A 10,881-nucleotide genomic window follows, 5' to 3' on the forward strand; every position below is an offset into this window, starting at 1 on the left:
TTAATTGCCCTTGAGAAGGTGGTGGTGAGCTGCAGTCCATGTGGTGAAGGTTCTCCCACAGTGCTGTTAGGAAGGGAGTTCCAGGATTTTGACCCAGCGACGATAAAGGAATGGCGATATATTTCCAAGCCGGGATGGTGCGTGACTTGGAGGGGAACGTGCAGGTCGTGTTGTTCCCATGTGCCTGCTGCCCTTGTCCTACGGGATGTCTTGGATACATTCTGTTCCAGGATGAACTGGATCAGAAAGAGTAAATCAAGGAAATACTGAAGCTTTACCAGAAAACGAGTGACATCTGATGAATGATCTGACTCACTGGTTTATTTTTAAATAGGGTGACCACTCCTCCCCTCCTGTTTTTGCCACACTTTGAGCACAGTAACTGATTGTTTTTTCAGCTTAATTTTGGGAACACAGGTCAGGCACTCAGTCTGTTTCAAACTCTTCTAAGTGCTTAAAGAACTTACCTCAAGTTATCTCCCTTCTAGCATTTAGTTCTGAAAGTAGTGTCCTTGATGCACATGCATTGTATTAGTGATGTCACATGCGAACGTTGCATAGCTATGCCATCGTACAGCGTGCATGATGACATCACTGATTCAAGGTACCATATCTCGATCTGTGAAGGCCAGGGAGAATTCAACTTTGTGTAGGTTTAAAAAAAATCCCAGAATTCATCGGTGAAAATTGGTAAAAATTAATTTTAAAAGTCTCATACATTCTAAATGAGTGAGGTATCAAACTCAGCCAGGAGATTATGTCTTGAATAACATGCAACAAAGTAAGTATTCTCAGCACTTATTGAGTTCTATGGCTGTGAGCTCTTCCTCATGCAGGGTTTTAATGTCGAAATTTTATTTCTTTGTAAGCCCAAGCCCATCACTGAATTTCTGCTCTAAATTCATTATTACCATTCGTAACTTATTTTAGGAATGCAGGCTTTCACTAGATGTTAATGTCAACCTTCTTGTTCTGTCAGATCACTTTCATTTAATCCACTAAATAGAATTTATGTGTTGCAGGATGAATTGTAACTTGAAAGGTCAGGAGCCAAGGTCCAAAAATCAAGAAAAAGAATTTGCATTTATATGACACCTTATCATGTCCCAAAGCACTTCACATACAATAAATTACTTGGAAAGGCCCTGATTGTTGTCAAAGAGTGAACAGAACCATAGAAAGTTAGGGCAAAGAAGGAGGCCATTCAGCCCATTGTGTCTGTGCCGGCCAAAAAAGAGCCATGGAGCTTAATCCTATTTTCCAGCACTTGGGCCATAGCCCTGTAGGTTACAGCACTTAACTGCACATCCAAGTACTTTTTAAATGAGTTGAGGGTGTCTGCCTCTACCACCCTTTCAGGCAGTGAGTTCCAGACCCCCACCACCCTCTGGGTGGAAGAATTTCTCCTCAGCTTCCCTCTAACTCTTCTACCAATCTGGCCTTCAAAAGGGAACTGGCTAAGTACTTGAAAGGAAAAAATTTGCAGGGCTATGGGGAAAGGGCAGGGGAGTGGGACTAGCTGGATTGCTCTTGCACAGAGCTGGCGCGGACTCGATGACCTCCTTCTGTTCTGTAACCTTTCTATGATTCTATGCCCCGTGGTCACTGACCCCTCTGCTTAGGGAAATAGGTCCTTCCTATCCATTCTATTTAGGCCTCTCATAATTTTATACACCTCAATTAAATCTCCCCTCAGCCTCCTTTGTTCCAACGAAAACAACCCCATCCTATCCAATCTTTCCTTATAGCTAAAATTCTCCAGCCCTGACAACATCCATGCAAATCTCCTCTGCACCCCCTCTAGTGCAATCACATCTTTCCTGTAATATGACCAGAACTGTACTCAAGCTATGGCCTAATTATTGTTTTATACAGTTCTAGCATAACCTCCCTCCTCTTATATTCTACGTCTTGGCTAATAAAGTAAGGTACCCCGTATGCCTTCTTTAACCATCTTATCCAGCTGTCCTGCTATCTTTAGGGATCTGTGGACATGAACTCCAAGGTCCCTCTCTTCCTCTACACCTCTCAGTATCCTCCCATTTATTGTGATGTGGAGATGCCGGTGATGGACTGGGGTTGGACAAATGTAAGGAATCTTACAACACCAGGTTTGTTGGACAATAACCCATTTATTGTGTATTCCCTTGCCTTGTTTGCCCTCTCCAAATGCATTACCTCACACTTCTTCGGATTGAATTCCATTTGCCACTTTTCTGCCACCTGACCAGTCCATTGATATCTTCCTGCAGTCTACAGCTTTCCTGCTCACTATCAACCACATGTATCATCTGCAAACTTCTTGATCATGCCCCCAACATTCAAGTCCAAATCATTAATATATACCACAAAAAGCAAGGGACCTAGTACAGAACCCCACTGGAAGCAGCCTTCCAGTCACAAAACACCCATCAATCATCGTGTTAAAACAACAATAGAATGTACGTAGGTAAGACTGGGCTGAACCTAGGTTTTAATGGACCTCAACAGTTTTGTGCAGTTTGCCCACAAGTGAAACATAAACTTTGTGGGCAAAAGCACAGGGCTGGCATACTTTTTGCCCATAGGTAATTCAGGAACGTAGCAGAAATACCCAAATGTTTCACCAACACTGGTAGCCCAGTCCCAGGAGATCGCCACATGGTCCAGCTATTACAACATTTTTCTTCTGATAACTCACTTTCCTTTAATTCTCCAGGTCAAAGTGAAACACTGATTAAAATAATAGAATATATGGTTTCTGTGAAGTGTTCAGTAAACAAAAAACTCACTCCTTGAATATGAATTACATTCTTTGCATTTTTTAAGTGTTACTTTCAATCTTGCTCATTGGAAATTTTGTCTCCCAATGGTTTATATATCCATCATTGTCCTAGCAGTAATCTTTTGGCACAGACAGTTGCCCATGGCTGTAGAGTAATTCCAATGTTGAAATAAATCATTATTTCCTCCCACAAGTGGTTAAGCATTTCTTCTACCAGTAGGAGAAGGAGGACACATAGATCTCTGAGGACAATGAATTCCTGAAAACTGTTCGAGTAACAAGGATATTCTCGGAGTGAATACAGATGATATTGACTGCATATTGCAAGTGTAATCTGGGAAAGAGGTGAGAGAGTTGATTTGTTTTGATGTGAAATCAGCCTGCCGCGAGGGCTTAGATACAGGCAAGAAAGGCTTCCCATGCTAGAATTCTGATGTAATATTTTAACACAGCAAGAATGATTTACAGTGTGAAGAAGATTACCACCAAATAGCTTTACTTTTGGCTTAAAATCATTTTTAACTAATCAATATTAACTGAGCTTCAGGCAATGGTAGGACAGTGTAGTACAGGTGGTAAAGAATGCGATGTCTGATGGAACAAGTGAGGCTGGTGCAGTGCACTGGCTTTCCAGTAAGCTGTGCCATTGGGACAGAAGTTCATTCCTGCATTGCACAAATAATTGATTGAAAATGTAAATTGCAGAGTGGACTGTTTTCAGTGTAATGTACTTCCCACCTCCACCAAAAAATAATTTTGTTTGCCCTCTCCACAGAGACCTGAATTTGAAGTACTTCCCTCAGCGCAGGGAGCTGTTTAGTTGACATCTTCTGAATTCAGCTAGGGCAGAGACAGTTAGGGTGCTACAACTGGTCCCTGTGCCCTGGCCCAGAGAGGCGAAAAGACAGGATTCTCACAGTAACTCCTGCTAGAAATTCCTGCCCTCATCCAACATCAATTTGTTCTCCTGTGTTCCCCTGCTCCCCTCCCCCCAAGTCAAATCACTGGTCAACATTGCTGTCAAGGCTATTGCAGGAAGACTGGTTATTTGGTACCAGAGAAATTTTTTAAAAAGAATGTTTAGGGACAACAAAAGGCTATTTGGCCTACCATCTCATTTTTGATTGATTTCAATCTCTCCTCACCATATCTCTCAATCCCTGCATTCCTGAACGTCACGTCAAACCAGTTATGCTGACTGCTTCAATGGTTTCCCCATTTAATTTATTGTACGAGTCAATAACACTGTTTAAAAAAAGTAGTTTTACTTGACTTCCCTTCTGACTCCTGACTTCCCAATGTTTAACTTGTGCCCCTGGTATTTGGCTCCTTTTTCCTCCCCAGAGTGAATAATTTGCTTGGAACAACTCTGTCACATATTTGAAAAATTCAATTCAATTGACTCAATTTCCAAAGAAAACAAGCCCAACATCCTTAATCTTTCCTCATAACTTAAATTTTTGATACCAACATCATCTTAGTAGCTTGCTTATTTATTTCAGCTCCAATGATGCCCTGCCTACAATTAGGTGACCTTAACAATACAGCTTATTGTGCTAAAATAATAATTATGCGGGAGAGCAAAGCAATTAAGTTATGCTGTTTTATAATGACTGGAGTATAATACCGTAGATCTTGCAATAGGGTCTGGGAGCTCAAAAGATGGCATTAGTAGAAGACTGAAAAAGAACTACAAGGATCACCAATTTTAGGAAAATATAGCTACCCAGAGAAGTACTTTGAATACAGAGCATTTTTCCAGATGGTAATTTAAAAAATCTTTCCTCTTTCTCCCTTAATGGGTACATGGTCTGCTAGGTGTGAAACTGAGCTATATAGACCAAGAAGTTTCCTGGTCCATGCTGAATTGGTCAGCCTCCATGGGCTATGTAGGGAAAAATTGATAGGGATTCTTGTTTCTGATCACTATCCAGTGACTCCTGCTGGAAAGTGCATGCGTGTGAAAATCAGGTCACAGCAGGTTCAAGTTTGGTGTGTAATGCCCCACACGGTGTAATAGCTTGCTAACACTTTGATTTATGCATGGAGAATGGCCACTGAATGACGTACTGGAGAACTGCTGGTGCCTGTAAACTGTATCTAAATGTCAGTCATGTACTTTCTTTTCGGGGGGGCGGGGAAAACCTTTTTGTGTTTCCTTGTAATTTGGTATTTGATGGCATCCTATCCACACACATGCATTCTCCAGCAGGGATCACTGGATAACAACTACCGTCTAGGTTCACACATGAAGAATAACTATTTGGCCAATATAGCAGAGGCTACCTGTGCCTGTGTAAGTGTAGCCCAGCATAAGTAAGTGGTTTCAGGAAAGAAAATAAACAAATGGAGAGTTAAATTAAAATGTTTCTTTATGAAAAGGATTTTAAGCTCATTCACATTATTTTGGATGTCCTATGACATTGCTTCTGGTAAGTTAAAGGATATGCTGATTTATAATGACTGGAATGTAATACTATAGATGATAGACATGGTAAAAAGGCAGGTAATGGAGTTAAGGTCTATCATACAAAAGTTAGGCTTGTTTTGATGTGTCTGAAGGTGTCATGGTGATGTCAAAATAGATATACGGAGTTCAAGTAAAGCACTGAGGCATTTATCTTTGTTGCCACTGCTGCCAATCTAGCCTCCATCATTAAACACATCTTACTCTATAACCAGGGCCTGGTCTCTGTACTAGCTGTACCACCATCTTCTGACTGCATCACCTGACTGAGATCAGACAGCTTAGCATAGATCATGGATAAACCTGATCTGTATGGCCCAGTATCACACAGGACAGAACACTTACTAACCAAGTCACTGGGGGACCTGTAGATCTTGTAAATTTAATCTCTGCGTGATAGTTAATGAAATATTGAACAAGATAGTTTTACATAAAAACCATGAAACAAATGTAAATGTACCACTGACCCCTCCACATTGTTATTGCTCTGCTGCAGCCCACATCTACTTTGCACAGCTGCAGTAATAGTAGTACTGTCACCTGTCACCTCACTGAGGCTGGGCACTATGGACAAATGTTAACATATGAATGTACAAAATCGACGGGCAGGAATAGACCAGCTGGTCCATCGTGCCTACCTCACACATCCCCGATGGCTGGAGCATCATGATTAAGCACCCATACCCACCAGCTCACCATCAATCATGTAATCTCCTGGGAGAGGCAAAAAAAGAGAAAAAAACACAAAGCCAATTAGAGAAAAAAAAATTGGGGAAGTTCCGCTCCAACTACTTTAGGCGATCGAAACTAGTCCAGGAGACCACAAATACCATATAGCAGCTGTTACTTCACCTACCTTTTGTGATATCTTCCCAATCAGGATAAACGCTTTCTTGAAGGCATGCAGAGAATCTGCACTTATCACGTGAGCTGATAATTTGTTCCATGGGTGTATTATTCTCTGGGAAAAGAAGAACCATCTAACATAGGATATAGCTGCCAGACTGGGCCTGCGGCAGGTGGTGAGCAAACCAACACAAGGGAAAAACCTATTTGACCTCGTCCTCACCAATCTACCTGTCGCAGATGCATCTGTCCATGACAGTATTGGTAGGAGTGACCACTGCACAGTCCTCGTGGAGACGAAGTCCCGTCTTCGCACTGAGGACACAATCCAACGTGTTGTGCCTCTAGCCAAACTGTTCCAGTACAGCTACAACACTGGCATCTAACCCAACAATGTGGAAAACTGCTCAGGTATGTCCTGTCCACAAAAAGCAGGACAAATCCAATCCGGCCAACTACCGCCCCATCAGTCTACTCTCAATCATCAGCAAAGTGATGGAAGATGTTGTCGACAGTGCTATCAAGTGGCACTTACTCACCAAAAACCTGCTTATTGATGCTCAGCTCCAGACCTCATTACATCCTTGGTCTAAACATGGACAAAAGAGCTGAATTCCAGAGGTGAGGTGAGAGTGATTGCCCTTGACATCAAGGCAGCATTTGACCGAGTGTGGCATTAAGGAGCCCTAGTAAAATTGAAGTCAATAGGAATCAGGGGGAAATCTCTCCAGTGGCTGGAGTCATACTTAGCACAAAGGAAGATGGTAGTGGTTATTGGAGGCCAATCATCTCAGCCCCAGGACATTGCTGCAGGAGTTCCTCAGGGCAGTGTCCTAGGCCCAACCATCTTCAGCTGCTTCATCAATGATCTTCCCTCCATCATAAGGTCAGAAATGGGGATGTTCAGTTTCATTCACAACACCTCAGATATCAGGATAAACGCTTTCTTGAAGGCATGCAGAGAATCTGCATGCCTTCATGCCCGCATGCTGCAAGACCTGGACAACATCCAGGCTTGGGCTGATAAGTGGCAAGTAACATTCGTGCCAGATAAGTGCCAGGCAATGACCATCTCCAACAAGAGAGAGTCTAACCACCTCCCCTCGACATTCAATGGCATTACCATCGCCGAATCCCCCACCATCAACATCCTGGGGGTCACCATTGACCAGAAACTTAACTGGACCAGCCACATAAATACTGTGGCTACAAGAGCAGGTCAGAGGCTGGGTATTCTGTGGTGAGTGACTCACCTCCTGACTTCCCAAAGCCTTTCCACTATCTACAAGGCACAGGTCAGGAGTGTGATGGAATACTCTCCACTTGCCTGGATGAGTGCAGCTTCAACAACACTCAAGAAGCTCGACACCATCCAGGACAAAGCAGCCCGCTTGATTGGCACCCCATCCACCACCCTAAACATTCACTCCTTCCACCACCGCCCACTGTGGCTGCAGTGTGTACCATCCACAGGATGCATTGCAGCAACTCGCCAAGGCTTCTTCGACAGCACTTCCCAAACCCGCGACCTCTACCACCCAGAAGGACAAGGACAGCAGGCACATGGGAACAACACCACTTGCACGTTCCCCTCCAAGTCACACACCATCCCGACTTGGAAATATATCGCCGTTCCTTCATCGTCGCTGGGTCAAAATCCTGGAACTCCCTTCCTAACAGCACTGTGGGAGAACCTTCACCACACGGCCTGCAGTGGTTCAAGAAGGTGGCTCACCACCACCTTCTCAAGGGCAATGTGGGATGGGCAATTAATGCTGGCCTTGCCAGCGATGCCCACATTTCATGAACGAATAAAAAAAAATCTAAGCTAGCCCTACCCTTACAACTTATATGCATGACCTCAGGTCTTCCCCAAACTATCTAGATGAAAGAGGAACACAATCAAGCCCTTTAACAATTTTGTATAACTCTTGAATCATCCCAAAATCAATGCATTGCCAAAGAAAATAGACCCAGGCTTTTAAACCTTTCTGAATAACTAGGGTCTTTTAAGCTAGGGATCCTCATGGCCCTCCTTTGGACTATTTCCAAAGCTTCTATATCGCCCACCAAAGAGGGGACCAAACCTGGATGCAGTATTCCAAATGCAGTCTAACCAGGATCTTGTACAAAACAAGGCAGTTTGTTTTATATTGAATAGTTCCATTTATGCAACCTAATATCCTGTTTGCTTTGGCAACGACTTCTCAGCATTGGTCATGAACCTTCAGAGAGTTATGAACAATAATGCCAAGATTGCTTTCTCTCTCAACTGATTTTAATTCGGTACCATATAGTGTGTGTGTACACTTGGTATTCATCCTGCCAAAGTGAATTACACTACAATTATCTATGTAAGGAGTCTTACAACACCAGGCTATAGTCCAACAGCTTTATTTAAAATCACAAGCTTTTGGAGGCTTCCTCCTTCGTCAGGTGAGTGGAGGAAGGAGGAAGCCTCCGAAAGCTTGTGATTTTAAATAAAGCTGTTGGACTATAACCTGGTGTTGTAAGACTCCTTACATTTGTCCACCCCAGTCCATCACCGGCATCTCCACATCATACAATTATCTAAGTTAAAGGCCATCTGCCAGAGTTTGGCTCATTCACCTGGCACATTTAGATTTGCTTACAGAAGTTCCTTCTACTGCACAGTCCTGACTTCCGCACACATTGTAGTGTCATCTGTGAACTTGCGGACCATTCTCCCAACACTTACATGTAAGGCATTCATGAAAATAGTAAAAAGCAAAGGCCACAAGACCGATCTCTGCAGTCACTACTAGTAACCAGCCTCCAAGCAGACCAATAGCCATTAACCACAATTTTCTATCTGTGGGAATGTAGCCAATTCCCAATCCATTGTAATAACTCCCCACCAATACCACAAGATTCTGTATTGTAGAGTAACCTATTGTGGGGTATCTTATCAAAGGTTTTTTGGGAGTCCAGTGGACAATGTCTACAAAGATGCCCTCGTCCATTAACCTTGTAAGTTCCTCGAAAAATTCTAGTAAATTAGTTACACAACCTCCTTTTCCCGAAGCCGTGTTGAGTATCTCTGATGATACCCTCCCTATCCAGGTGATCATAGTGAGCATTTCTTACGATCCCTTCAAGTATCTTACCTAAGATTGATGTCAGGCTTATGGGCCTGGAGTGCCTTGGATCTGACTTATCACCCTTTCTGAAAATCGGCACAACATGAGCATCTTTCCAACCCGAGGGAACAATTCCAGGCTCCAGCGAGTTATTAAGGATAAGGGCAAGGGGCTTGCAAAGCACATGTTCCACCTCCTTAAGCACCCTTGGGTGGATGTCATCCAGACCCTCAGCCCACTCTACTTTAAGGTTCTTTATTCTATCCAAGACAGTCTTCCTCTTTTATTGTAATAGTCCCAATTTTCCTGTTTACAGTGGAACCCGTGTCTGGTAGTTGGTCAACGTTCACAAGAATATAGACTGGTGCAAAGTAACCATTGAATGCCTCTGCCATGCCTGAGATTCTACTTCTAAGGTGTCTCTCAGTGATCCTAAGCAGTCCTTAATGGTCCTCTGACTCTTAATATAACTAAAAAGGCCTTTGCCATTACTCCTGCAATTATTAATAATCTTCTTTCCCATTGATCTCTTAGCTGCTGAAATAGTTACTTTTGTTACCCTTAGTTGTGAGTGATATTTATCTCTATTTTCTTGTGCATAGGCTTTCTGCGACCGATGGGCACCGCAGGGACTGGAGTGCATCCTTGACCAGTATAATGAAATTATTATTTGACTTTGTTTATTATTTGGTTTTGATTTGTTTTTTTTAATAATAAAGCACTCCCTACACGCCCCCCCCACTTCTTATAAAAGGGGGCCTAAAGACACAAGAAAAATTAATTAATTAATTAATTATTTTTCTTGAGCATCATTTTCCTTTAATCTGTAGAAGTATTTTTGTTTCAGCCTAATTTGTGCTTGCGCATTTCCAGTTAGCCAGTTTGGTTTAGTTTTGCCATGTGTCCTTTTAATAACCCTGGGACATACGTTGTTTCTATTTCCTAGAGAATGATTTAAAAAACTATCCACTTATTCTCAGCATCTATTTCTCGACCCAATAAGGTTGGCTAATCAACTTCTTCCACGTCTTTAGCCAGGAAGTCAAGAACCAACCTTATATTGTTAATAGCCTTTGCTTGGCTAATAAGATTAAATCTAATTATGTTATGATCACTGTTCTCCAGGTGTCCCTCCCCCATGGAGTTGCAATACTGCTGCAGGGTCAATACTAAAAACCAGGTCAAGAATTTGAGATCTCCTAGTCACATCACTAACATATTGAGTTATAAAACAATCATTAATCATATCCACAAATGTTTCAGCTCATTTACCCACCACACTTGATGGTTCACCATTGGTCCATTTTATAGAAGGAAAGTTGAAGACCCCCTCAATGTAGACATGGCCTAAGGTAGATGCTGTAACAATTCCCAACCAAAGGGCCTCATTTCCAAGAAGTCCCTGTTCTGGAGGTCTATAGTAGGTGCCAATTGATAAATTAGAGTCATCAGCTAGAATTAATTGCACCCAGGTAGATTCAGTTCATGTCGATGTAACAATATCATCTCTTACCACAACAGTTAGATTAGCTTTAACAAATAGGACTACACCTCCTCCCTTCTGACCTAGTCTGTCCTTCCTGAAGCACATAACATTTGAGTTGCCATTCTGCTCCAACATCTATATCCAGCCACATTTCTGAAATACCTATGATGTCAAAATTCTCTAATGATGCACAGGACTGTATTTCCATCAATTTATT

The sequence above is a fragment of the Heptranchias perlo genome, chromosome 9, assembly GCF_035084215.1.
Source record: "Heptranchias perlo isolate sHepPer1 chromosome 9, sHepPer1.hap1, whole genome shotgun sequence".
Lineage (NCBI taxonomy): Eukaryota > Metazoa > Chordata > Chondrichthyes > Hexanchiformes > Hexanchidae > Heptranchias > Heptranchias perlo.